This window comes from Stenella coeruleoalba, assembly GCF_951394435.1.
Source record: "Stenella coeruleoalba genome assembly, chromosome: 18".
Classification (NCBI taxonomy): Eukaryota; Metazoa; Chordata; class Mammalia; order Artiodactyla; family Delphinidae; genus Stenella; species Stenella coeruleoalba.
The window spans coordinates 21763075-21773124 of record NC_137164.1 but is presented as its reverse complement, the minus strand read 5'-3'; the positions used below and the strand labels follow the sequence as shown (position 1 = coordinate 21773124).

The window sequence follows — 10050 nt, the reverse complement described above, 5'->3', positions numbered from 1 at the left end:
TTTTTTGTTTTGTTTTGTCATGTCCTCACCCAAAATGTAAAATAATTTTGCATTAAGAGAGAATTGTGACACCATTTTACAGATGAAAGGACTGAAATGTGACCTGAAACTTAGCCAACATCTGAGTTCTATGTAGAGGCAGATATTTTGCAGACAGCCCGGAAAAGAATAAATAAAATAACACGCAAGTTTCATTAACCCTAATGAAAGTTTCTGAATATGGGTGAAAATGAGGAGTCAGGGACACTCACATTTAAGAATTCTGTTGTGCGCACGCGCCTGAGCCTGCGCCCTTGGGCCGCGGCTTGGCGCCAGCTCCGCCTTCCGCTTGCGACGCGAGGTCGGTAGAGCCGGTGTTATGTGCGGCAGTAACATGTCGGCCCCGGTGCCCGCCATCGTGCCCGCCGTCCGGAAGGCCACCGACGCGGTAATTTTCCTTCATGGATTGGGAGACACGGGGCATGGATGGGCAGAAGCCTTTGCAAGTATCAGAAGCGGCCACATCAAACACATCTGCCCGCACGCACCAGTTATGCCTGTAACATTAAATATGAACATGGCCATGCCTTCTTGGTTTGACATTATTGGGCTTTCACTAGATTCCCAGGAAGATGAAACTGGAATTAAACAGGCAGCAGAAAGTGTAAAAGCTTCAATAGAGCAAGAGGTGAAGAATGGCATTCCTTCTAACAGAATGATTTTGGGAGGGTTTTCTCAGGGAGGGGCTTTATTTCTGTACACGGCACTGACCACACGGCAGAAGCTGGCCGGCGTCACCGCTCTCAGCTGCTGGCTGCCCCTGCGGCCTCCTTTCCGCAGGGTCCTATCAGTGGTGTGAATAGAGACATTTCTGTTCTTCAGTGCCATGCAGATTTGGGTCCTTTAGTTCCCCTAATGTTTGGTTCTCTTACTGCTGAAAGGCTAAAAACATTGGTAAATCCAGCCAATGTAACCTTCAAAACCTATGGAGGCATGATGCACAGTTCATGTGAACAGGAAGTGATGGATATCAGGCAGTTCATTGATAAACTCCTACCTCCCATTGATTGATGTCACTAAGAGGCCTTGTGGAGAAGTGCACACCAGCATCATCATCGTAGAGTAAAACTTTTTCCTGTGCCCAATCTTGAAACCTCTAATGTTTGCAGTGTTAAAATGTTTTGCAAATACACAGACTAAATAAATCTCCTCATGGGAAATTTATGATCATTTAAGTTTCTATGTATGTATTTGTATAATATGATCCAGAATATACGAGTATTAAAATAGGTGAAGCAGCTAGCATTTTCTCCCAAAATGTAATTAAGAAAAATAATAAAATATGGCAACCAGACTTTTTATTACATCACTTGGAAATGATTAGTATGCTTAATGAAAACTTGTTCAGGTATAAGCGAGCAGTTAAGACATAAACAGTTTATGCGTGCTGTGACTTAGACGCTGGACTTATTCCCAAATTACTTAGTCACCATGCAGTATCTGTATTTTTATTATATGTGTTCATATGTACTTAATGATTATAAAACATAATAAGAATGAGGTGTTATTACATTATTCCTCATAATAGGATAATGCTTCTAAGTGTCAATAAATAGTAATATTGCTGTCTTCAAAAAAAAAAAAGAATTCTGTTAACTCAGCAGTGGGGCGTTTCCTAACCGTCATGGGTGGACAAAATGACAGCTTATTCAAAGCCAAATGCTACCCTGGAATGCCACCACAGAGCAGCGCGAAGAAATGCAAAGTTTAATTAAAAAGAGCTCCTTGAGAGTGCCAAGATCAACCCTGTTGTTTAATTAAATTGTTGATATTTTGGAGAACTGAATATTCAACTGATCTCATTTCTCAGGCACCCTTTGTCTCATCTTAGACTCTCCAAAATGCAAAGCCAGTGAGATGGCGGATGTCTTGTTTCTCCCCAAGGACACTGCTCGGTGCTCTACAATTCTACCTGCTAGTCCTCTTGCAGGCCTTGAAGAGTGGGAGCGTGGTGACGTTTTCACCCCATGCTCCTCAAGGGGGCTTCGCTCTAGACCGTTTGCACATTTGGAAGTGGCATCACAATCCAGTCTTTAAAAGGCCACAGGAGTCAACCTGTGCCAAGGTGATTCCTGGATGGTTCTGGAGATGCAGAGGGAAGGATAATGGTGGGACTTCAAATCTTTGCTTTTCATGTTTCCTCTTACGTCATGACACTGAGGCAGGCAACCTGTGAAGAGCTAGGTTATCCCTCTGGATTTATCAGAGACCTGAGGATCCTTTCTGCCCTCTGGGAGCTAGAACACAGGGGTGATGTCTGGTGATGACTTTCCTATTATCTTGACTCTCCACCTTCTTCCATGGGAGAAGACCCTTGGATGTTTATTCTTAGACCACTGGGGGCCCGGGGTGGGGAGGGGGGGGCAGGGCAGGGCTCACAACCAGTTAACTGTAGTCTTTCATGTTTCCATCAAATGATCCCCACTGGAATGAGATGTACCCTATGGGCCTGAAGCATAACGCTACTTCATTCGATTGTTCTCACTGACCTGTCCCCAAATTCTTTCCATTTAAATAACTGGTCCTCAGGGACCTCCCTGGCAGTCCAGTGGTTAAGACTCTGTGCTTCCACTGCAGGGGGCACGCGTTTGATCCCTGGTCGGGGAACTAAGATCCCGCAAGCTGCACCAGGTGGTGCGGCCAAAAAGTAAAAAATAAAAAAATGTATCCGGGGCTTCCCTGTGGCGCAGTGGTTAAGAATCCGCCTGCCAATGCAGGGGACACGGGTTCGAGCCCTGGTCCGGGAAGATTCCACGTGCCGTGGAGCAACTAAGCCTGTGCACTACAACTCCTGAGCCTGCACTCTAGAGCCCGTGAGCCACAACTACTGAGCACACGTGCCACAACCACTGAAGCCCGTGCACCTAGAGCCCGTGCCACCGCAATGAGAAGCTGGCACACCACAACGAAGAGTAGCCCCCCCTCGCCACAACTGGAGAAAGCCCGCGCACAGCAACGAAGACCCAAGCAGCCAAAAAAAACCCCCCAAAATTAAATAAATTAAAAAAAATTTTTAAGTATCTGTAATTATAAAAAATAAATAAATAACTGGTCGTCACAGTCCTGACTGTCAATGGATGTCAGTGGAGAGAGTGACTTGAGGGCTACTAGAGTCTGGACTCCCTGAAGTAATATACTCCCATAGGCCTGCCTCAATAGTTACATACAGTCAATATGGAAATAAACCCTTTGGAATAAGGGAAGACAAAATTCCTCAGGGCACCCAAGGTAAACTTCAAAAATGTGACCTGGAAGAGGAAATATATTAGCCCAGTTAATACCCACTAACATTTTACCGAGGTTTGGTTCCTCATATCAGACTGGTTTTGTTGAGTGATGAGGACATTAATGTTCATCTAAACCATGCGTTTTTCACAAGTGGAAAGTGAGACTCAGCATTGAAGTGACCTGCTCAAGGCTTGGAGTGGCACAGAACCGGAATCCAGGTCTTTTACTCTAGTCCAGAGATCTTCCCACACCTGTTTCTTGTGACTTGGGAAAGCTTGGCACAGCTGGAAGAGGCTGGGATCGGCCATCCACAGGGAAGAGGCAGCACTGGGGGACACACTGAGTTCTAGACCATGGGAAGAGGGGGAGCCACGTCCAAGAGTGGGAACCTGCATCCTCACCTGTTAAGGACTGAATTGTTCCCACAATTCCCACAGGCCCTGTGCCTATGGGTGACAGCTGTAGGACAGAATGTGGGTCGCACGCATCTCTGAGGCACAGCCCCCAGGGAACAGGAAGCCTTTCCACATCTTAAGGGAAGAGATTTAGGAAAGGTGGTCCGCATGCAAGACCCTTGCAAAAAACAGGTTCAGGAGATCCACTTGAGTCTGATGAAGTAAGGCTGCAAGTGCCTTACAAAGACATGAAGCAGCTCAAGACCAATTGTTCTCCACATTTTTATCTAGAACGGGGCCTGTCGTATAATAATGACTCAGACTGGTGCTCTCAGGGGCCAAATAAGAGCCATACTGAACCCAGAAGTGGGTAAAACCCCACCCTGATGCTTAACACCTTGAAACTGTGAAGCAAGTTGTGGTCTCTTGGCTCCTCTGTGAGATTTTTCACACAATTTTCCTGTGAAATAGGTCAGCAGTATGGATTTCAAGTTATTTCAAGAAAGGGAAAAAAAAAAAGAGAGAGAGAACAAAGTGGCCAAAACTTGCCCAAGAACATAAAATGCTTGAAGGCTAGCAGTGGTCTGTACTTCAAGTCTTTAAATCCAGAACTTTGTCCATGGCTGAACCATAGTTTCAAGTGGAATTCTGGGAGTTGCAGCAGTCTCTGCTCCTCTGTTATTATATGTGTTACAAAATTAGGTTTTTTAAGTACAAAATTAAGGCACATTTTCTAATTAAAATTCTTTTTTTAAATTGAAGGATAGTTGATTTACAAAGTTGTGTTAGTTTCTGGTGTACAGCAAAGTGATTCAGTTTTATATATATATATATATATATGTTCTTTTCCATTATATGATAAACTATTATAAAATATGATATTCAATATCTTATAATAAAATATTGAATATAGTTCCCTGTGCTATACAGCAGGACCTTGTTGTTTATCTATTTTATATATAGTAGTTTGTATCTGTTAACCCCAAACTCCTAATTTATCCCCCCACTTTCCCCTTTGATAACCCATTTGTATCATATTTTAGATTCCACATATAAGTGTTATCATATGATATTTGTCTTTGTCTGACTTACTTCACTTAGTGTGATAATCTTTAGGTCCATGCATGTTGCTGCAAATGGCATTATTTCATTCTTTTTTATGGCTGAGTAATATTCCATTACACACACACACACACACACACACACACACACACACACCCCACATGTTCTTTACCCATTCATCTGTCATTGGACACCTGTGTTGCTTCCCTGTCTTGGCTATTGTAAATAGTGCTGCTGTGAACATTGGGGTGCATGTATCTTTTCAATAAAATTCTTTCTTTCTTTCTCAGTATTTCTTTAAACATCTGTACTATCTTCCTGCCTCACTAGCTGCTGCTTTACAGTGAGTTTTCCCAGCTCCTTCCTTGTCTTCGGACCTCAAAACATTGCCCTCCAGAGCAATAGATATAGTCTCTCCGTGGGTGATCTCATCCTGTACCACGACTTTACGGATCCACTGTATACGCGGGACCCTCAAATGTAGTTCTCCAGGCCTTAGCCCCTTTCCAAGCCCCACACCCATACCCAGCTCTCCACTCAGCCTCCCCATGCAGATGACTAGTAGGCATTTCAAATTCAACATGTTTAGGAAGGAGCTCTTGGTTTCACAGACCCTTCACTTCCCACACCCAAACCTACTCCTCCCCAGCCTTCTCCATCCTGGTAAGTGTCACCACTATTCACCTATTTGCTCTAAACCTAAAAGTCTTTCTTCTCACGCGCCCATATCCCGCCAAATTCTGTCAGTTCTGTCTTCCAAATACATTCATAATCGTGACCTCTTTCACCACTTCCACCTCTACCATCATCTCCCAACTGCCTGGCCTTTTAGGATCTCCAGGACGCCACTCTTCACCTCAACAATCCTTTTCCCACTCAGCAGGCAGAGTGGCCCAATACTTAAATCAGATCATGTTGCCTCTCTACTCAGACGCCTCCCATAACTTCCCACTGCCTATAACATAGAACCTCAGCTCCCCATGTGGCCTTTCTAGCCCTCATGACCTGGTTCCCACCCACCCGGTCCAGCTCCACTACTAACTTGCGACTTCACTGCGGTCATGCTGGCCTTCTTGCTTTTCTCTAACCTGTGAGTTCTTAGCATTTTCCATGCCATGGATCCCTTCGGCCGTCTGGTAAAGCCTAGGGATCACCCCTCAGAGGAACGTTTTTCAATGCATCAAAGAAACTACATAAGGTTACAAAAGACAATATTATGTTGAAATATGGTCATCAGAATATTAAAGATCAAATTTGTGATAAAGATTATTAAAGATCATATTTGTGCTTCTCCAGCCACATATTAAATAACAGGATGGAGCAGCAGCTCTGATAACTATCATAATTTTGAAGTCATGATGAGCACCCATGACATTTGCAAATATACGTAGCAACTGTAACGTGATATGAAAATGTCCGTGATTTCTATTAGCGACAGGTTCACAGATGCTGTTAATACTCCTGCAGTTTGTTTGCCTGTATTCACTAGCGGAGGAAATGCTACATTTCAGTTAGAAGTTAGTGAAAATAGTGATGTACCTTTTCCCCCATTCGAGCTCAGGGACCCCTGATTCTATCCATGGACCCCCCCCCACCCCCGCCCAATGAAGAACACCTGCTTAACACGCCAAGCTCCTTTCTGCCTCTGGGACTTTATACTTGCTATTTCCTCACCTGGAATGCTCACTCTCACCTCACTCAAACTTCTGTCCAAAGGTGGCTTTCTCAGAGGGTCCCGCCCTCATCCCCCTAGGGAAGACAGTACCCCCAATCTGCCTGTCACACCCCTTCCCCTTGTTCTGCTCCATCTCCTGACCTTACTTACCACTCTTTGAGGTCATGTCACTTTTGTGTCTGTTTGCTTGTTCACTGAGTTCCTGAAGGTAATGTGTTGTTGTCCAAGGCCTCCCAGCATCTAGAACTGGACCTGGTATAAGAGAGCACTTAGCAAATCTCTGTGGGATGAGTAAATGGCTATAAAGGGATGAACATGGTCTAGACTTTTATACACATAAAAGTATGTCTCTCAGGAAGGGATGTTCTGTTCCAAATTCCAATCAAAATGAACATATTTCTACAGGTTTTCCTTTTTTTTCCAATATCAGATTTCTAACAGAGAAAATTATGTTCCATATTTTATAGTCTTATAAATATGGTTCATGACACAGCTGGGGCATGTGCCTGGATCCCTATCCAGAGGATTGACTAGTAGACTACCAGAAGGTTGGTAAACCTTTATCACAATGAGTAATGACTTGGTTTGACTACCTCAATTCAAATATAACAGATTACTTTGAAAAATAGCTATTTTCTTTTAAACTCACTCTTACCATTTTGAATTTGGCTGTCCCTGAAATGGGAATTTCATGGAATTGGTATTATGTTCACTCAAAAGAAAGTAAAATTACAGAGCAAACATGATGGCTTCTCACGTTATGTGGAGGCAAATTAATCCTTTATCAAAAAAAGGGGTTTAATACTGGATACAAGTTTGAGACACTGGAAGACTTCCTGGTGGTAACTCATGAGTCATTAAAAATATAGGTCACTGGACTTCCCTGGTGGCACAATGGTTAAGAATCTGCCTGCCAATGCAGGGGACACAGGTTCGAGCCCTGGTCCAGGAAGATCCCACACGCCACGGAGCAAACAAGCCCGTGCGCCACAACTATTGAGCCTGCTCTCTAGAGCCCATGACGCAAAACTACTGAAGCCCATGTGACTAGCGGCCATGCTCCACAACAAGAGAAGCCACTGCTGTGAGGAGCCTGCACCCCACAATGAAGAGAAGTCCCTGCTTGCCGCAACTAGAGAAAGGCCGTGCGCAGCAACGAAGACCCAATGCAGCCGTAAATAAATAAATTAAAAATATGGGTCTCGAACTCAGGAATGTAGACACGGCCTTAGAGATAAATGGATGTCATTCTTGCACTGTGATGCTGGAGCAATGGCTGTGGGTGGGATTTCCCAGGTAGAATGGGTAGAACAAGAGAAGGAACTCAAATTAGCTCCCAAGGAATCCACAGAAGAGAAAAAAACCAGGAAAGAAAACTTGGGATCAGAAATACGAAGTTGTGGGACTTTCCTGGTGGTGCAGTGGTTAAGAATCCGGCTGCCAATGCAAGGGACATGGGTTTGAGCCCTGGTCTGGGAAGATCTCACATGCCACGGAGCAACTAAGCCCGTGCACCACAACTATTAAGCCTACGCTCTACAGCCTGCGAGCCACAACTACTGAGCCCGTGTGCCACAACTACTGAAGCCAGCATGCCTAGAGACCCTGCAGTGCAATGAGGAGTAGCCCCTACTCGCTGCAACTAGAGAAAGCGCGTGCAGCAACGAAGACACAACACAGCCAAAAATAAAATAAATAGGGAGACCTTCAAGATGGCAGAGGAGTTAAGACGTGGAGATCGCCTTTCTCCCCACAAATATGTCAGAAATACATCTACATGTGGAACAACTCCTACAGAACACCTACTGAATGCTGGCAGAAGACCTCAGACTTCCCAAAAGGCAAGAAACTCCCCACGTACCTGGGTAGGGCAAAAGAATAAAGAAAACACAGAGACAAAAGAATAGGGACGGGACCTGCACCTCTGGGAGGGAGCTGTGAAGGAGGAAAAGTTTCCACACACTAGGAAGGCCTTTCACTGGTGGAGATGGTGGGTGGGCAGGGGGGAAGCTTCAGAGCCATGGAGGAGAGCACAGCAACAGGGGTACGGAGAGCAAAGCAGAGAGATTCCCGCACACAGGACTGGTGCCGACTAACACTCACCAGCCCGAGGGGCTTGTCTGCTCACCCGCCGGGGTGGGCGGAGGCTGGGAGCTGAGGCTCAGGCTTCGGAGGTCAGATCCCAGGGAGAGGACTGGGGTTGGCCACGTGAACAAGCCTGAAGGGGGCTGATGCGCTAGCCGGGAGGGAGTCCAGGAAAAAGGCTGCCACTGCCAAAGAAGCAAGAGACCACTGTTTAGGGGTGCACGAGGAGAGGGAATTCAGAGCACCACCTAAACGAGCTCCAGAGAAGGGCGCGAGCCGTGGCTATCAGCGAGGACCCCAGAGATGGGCGTGAAACGCTAAGGCTGCTGCTGCAGCCACCAAGAAGCCTGTGTGCGAGCACAGGTCGCTCTCCTCACCTCCCCTCCCGGGAGCCTGTGTAGCCCGCCACTGCCAGGGCCCCATGATCCAGGGACAACTTCCCCAGGAGAACACATGGCGTGTCTCAGGCTGGTGCAATGTCATGCCGGCCTCTGCTGCCGCAGGCTCACCCCGCATCCATACCCCTCCCTCCCTCCAGCCTGAGTGAGCCAGAGCCCCCTGATCAGCGGCTCCTTTAACCCCGTCCTGTCTGGGCGAAGAATAGACGCCCTCAGGTGACCTACACGCAGAGGCAGGGCCAAATCCAAAGCTGAACCCCAGGAGCTGTGCGAACAGAGAAAGGGAAATCCCTCCCAGCAGCCTCGGGAGCAGCGGATTAAATCTCCATGATCAACTTGATGTACCCTGCATCTGTGGAATACCTGAATAGACAATGAACCATCCCAAAATTGAGGCGGTGGATTTTGGGAGCAACTGTCGACTTGGGGTTTGCTTTCTGCATCTAATTTGTTTCTGATTTTATGTTTATCTTAGTTTAGTATTTAGAGTTTATTATCATTGGTAGGTTTGTTTAGTGATTTGGTTCTCTTCCTCCTTTTTTTAATATATAAATATATATATATTTTTCCTTTTTCTCTTTTTGTGAGTGTGTATGTGTATGCTTCTTTGAGTGATTTTGTCTGTGTAGCTTTGCTTTTACCATTTGTCCTACGGCTCTGTCTGTCCATTTTTTTTTGTTTTCTTTTTCTTTTTGTTTTTTTTAAGTATAATTTTTAGTGCATGTTATCATTGGTGGATTTTTTGGGGGGGGTTGGCTGCTCTCTTCTTTCTTTCTTTTTGCTTTTTTAAATTACTTTTTAATTTTTGTATTTTTAATAATTTTTTAATTCTTTATTTTAATAACTTTATTATTTTTTATTTCTTTCTTCCTTCCTTCCTTCCTTCCTTCCTTTCTTTCTTTCTTTCTTTCTTTTCCTTTCTTTTTTTCTCCCTTTTCTTCTGAGCTGTGTGACAGACAGGGTCTTGGTGCTCTGGCCGGGTGTCAGGCCCGTGCCTCTGAGGTGGGAGAGCAGAGTTCACACATTGGTCCACCAGAGACCTCCCAGCTCCATGTAATATCAAACGGCAAAAGTTCTCCAGGAGATCTCCATCTCAACACTAAGACCCAGCTCCATTCAACGACCAGCAAGCTATAGTGCTAGGTACCTATGATAAGTATCTAGCAAT

The 10050-nt window shown here is 45.2% G+C and overlaps 1 pseudogene across 1 annotated transcript; it reads left to right on the top strand.

The window, feature by feature from the left end:
• Positions 1-358: 358 nt before the first annotated feature.
• On the top strand, positions 359-1050 carry LOC307176485 (acyl-protein thioesterase 1-like; annotated as a pseudogene). Its single transcript has one exon. The product of its transcript is annotated as an acyl-protein thioesterase 1-like (transcript).
• Positions 1051-10050: the final 9000 nt, after the last annotated feature.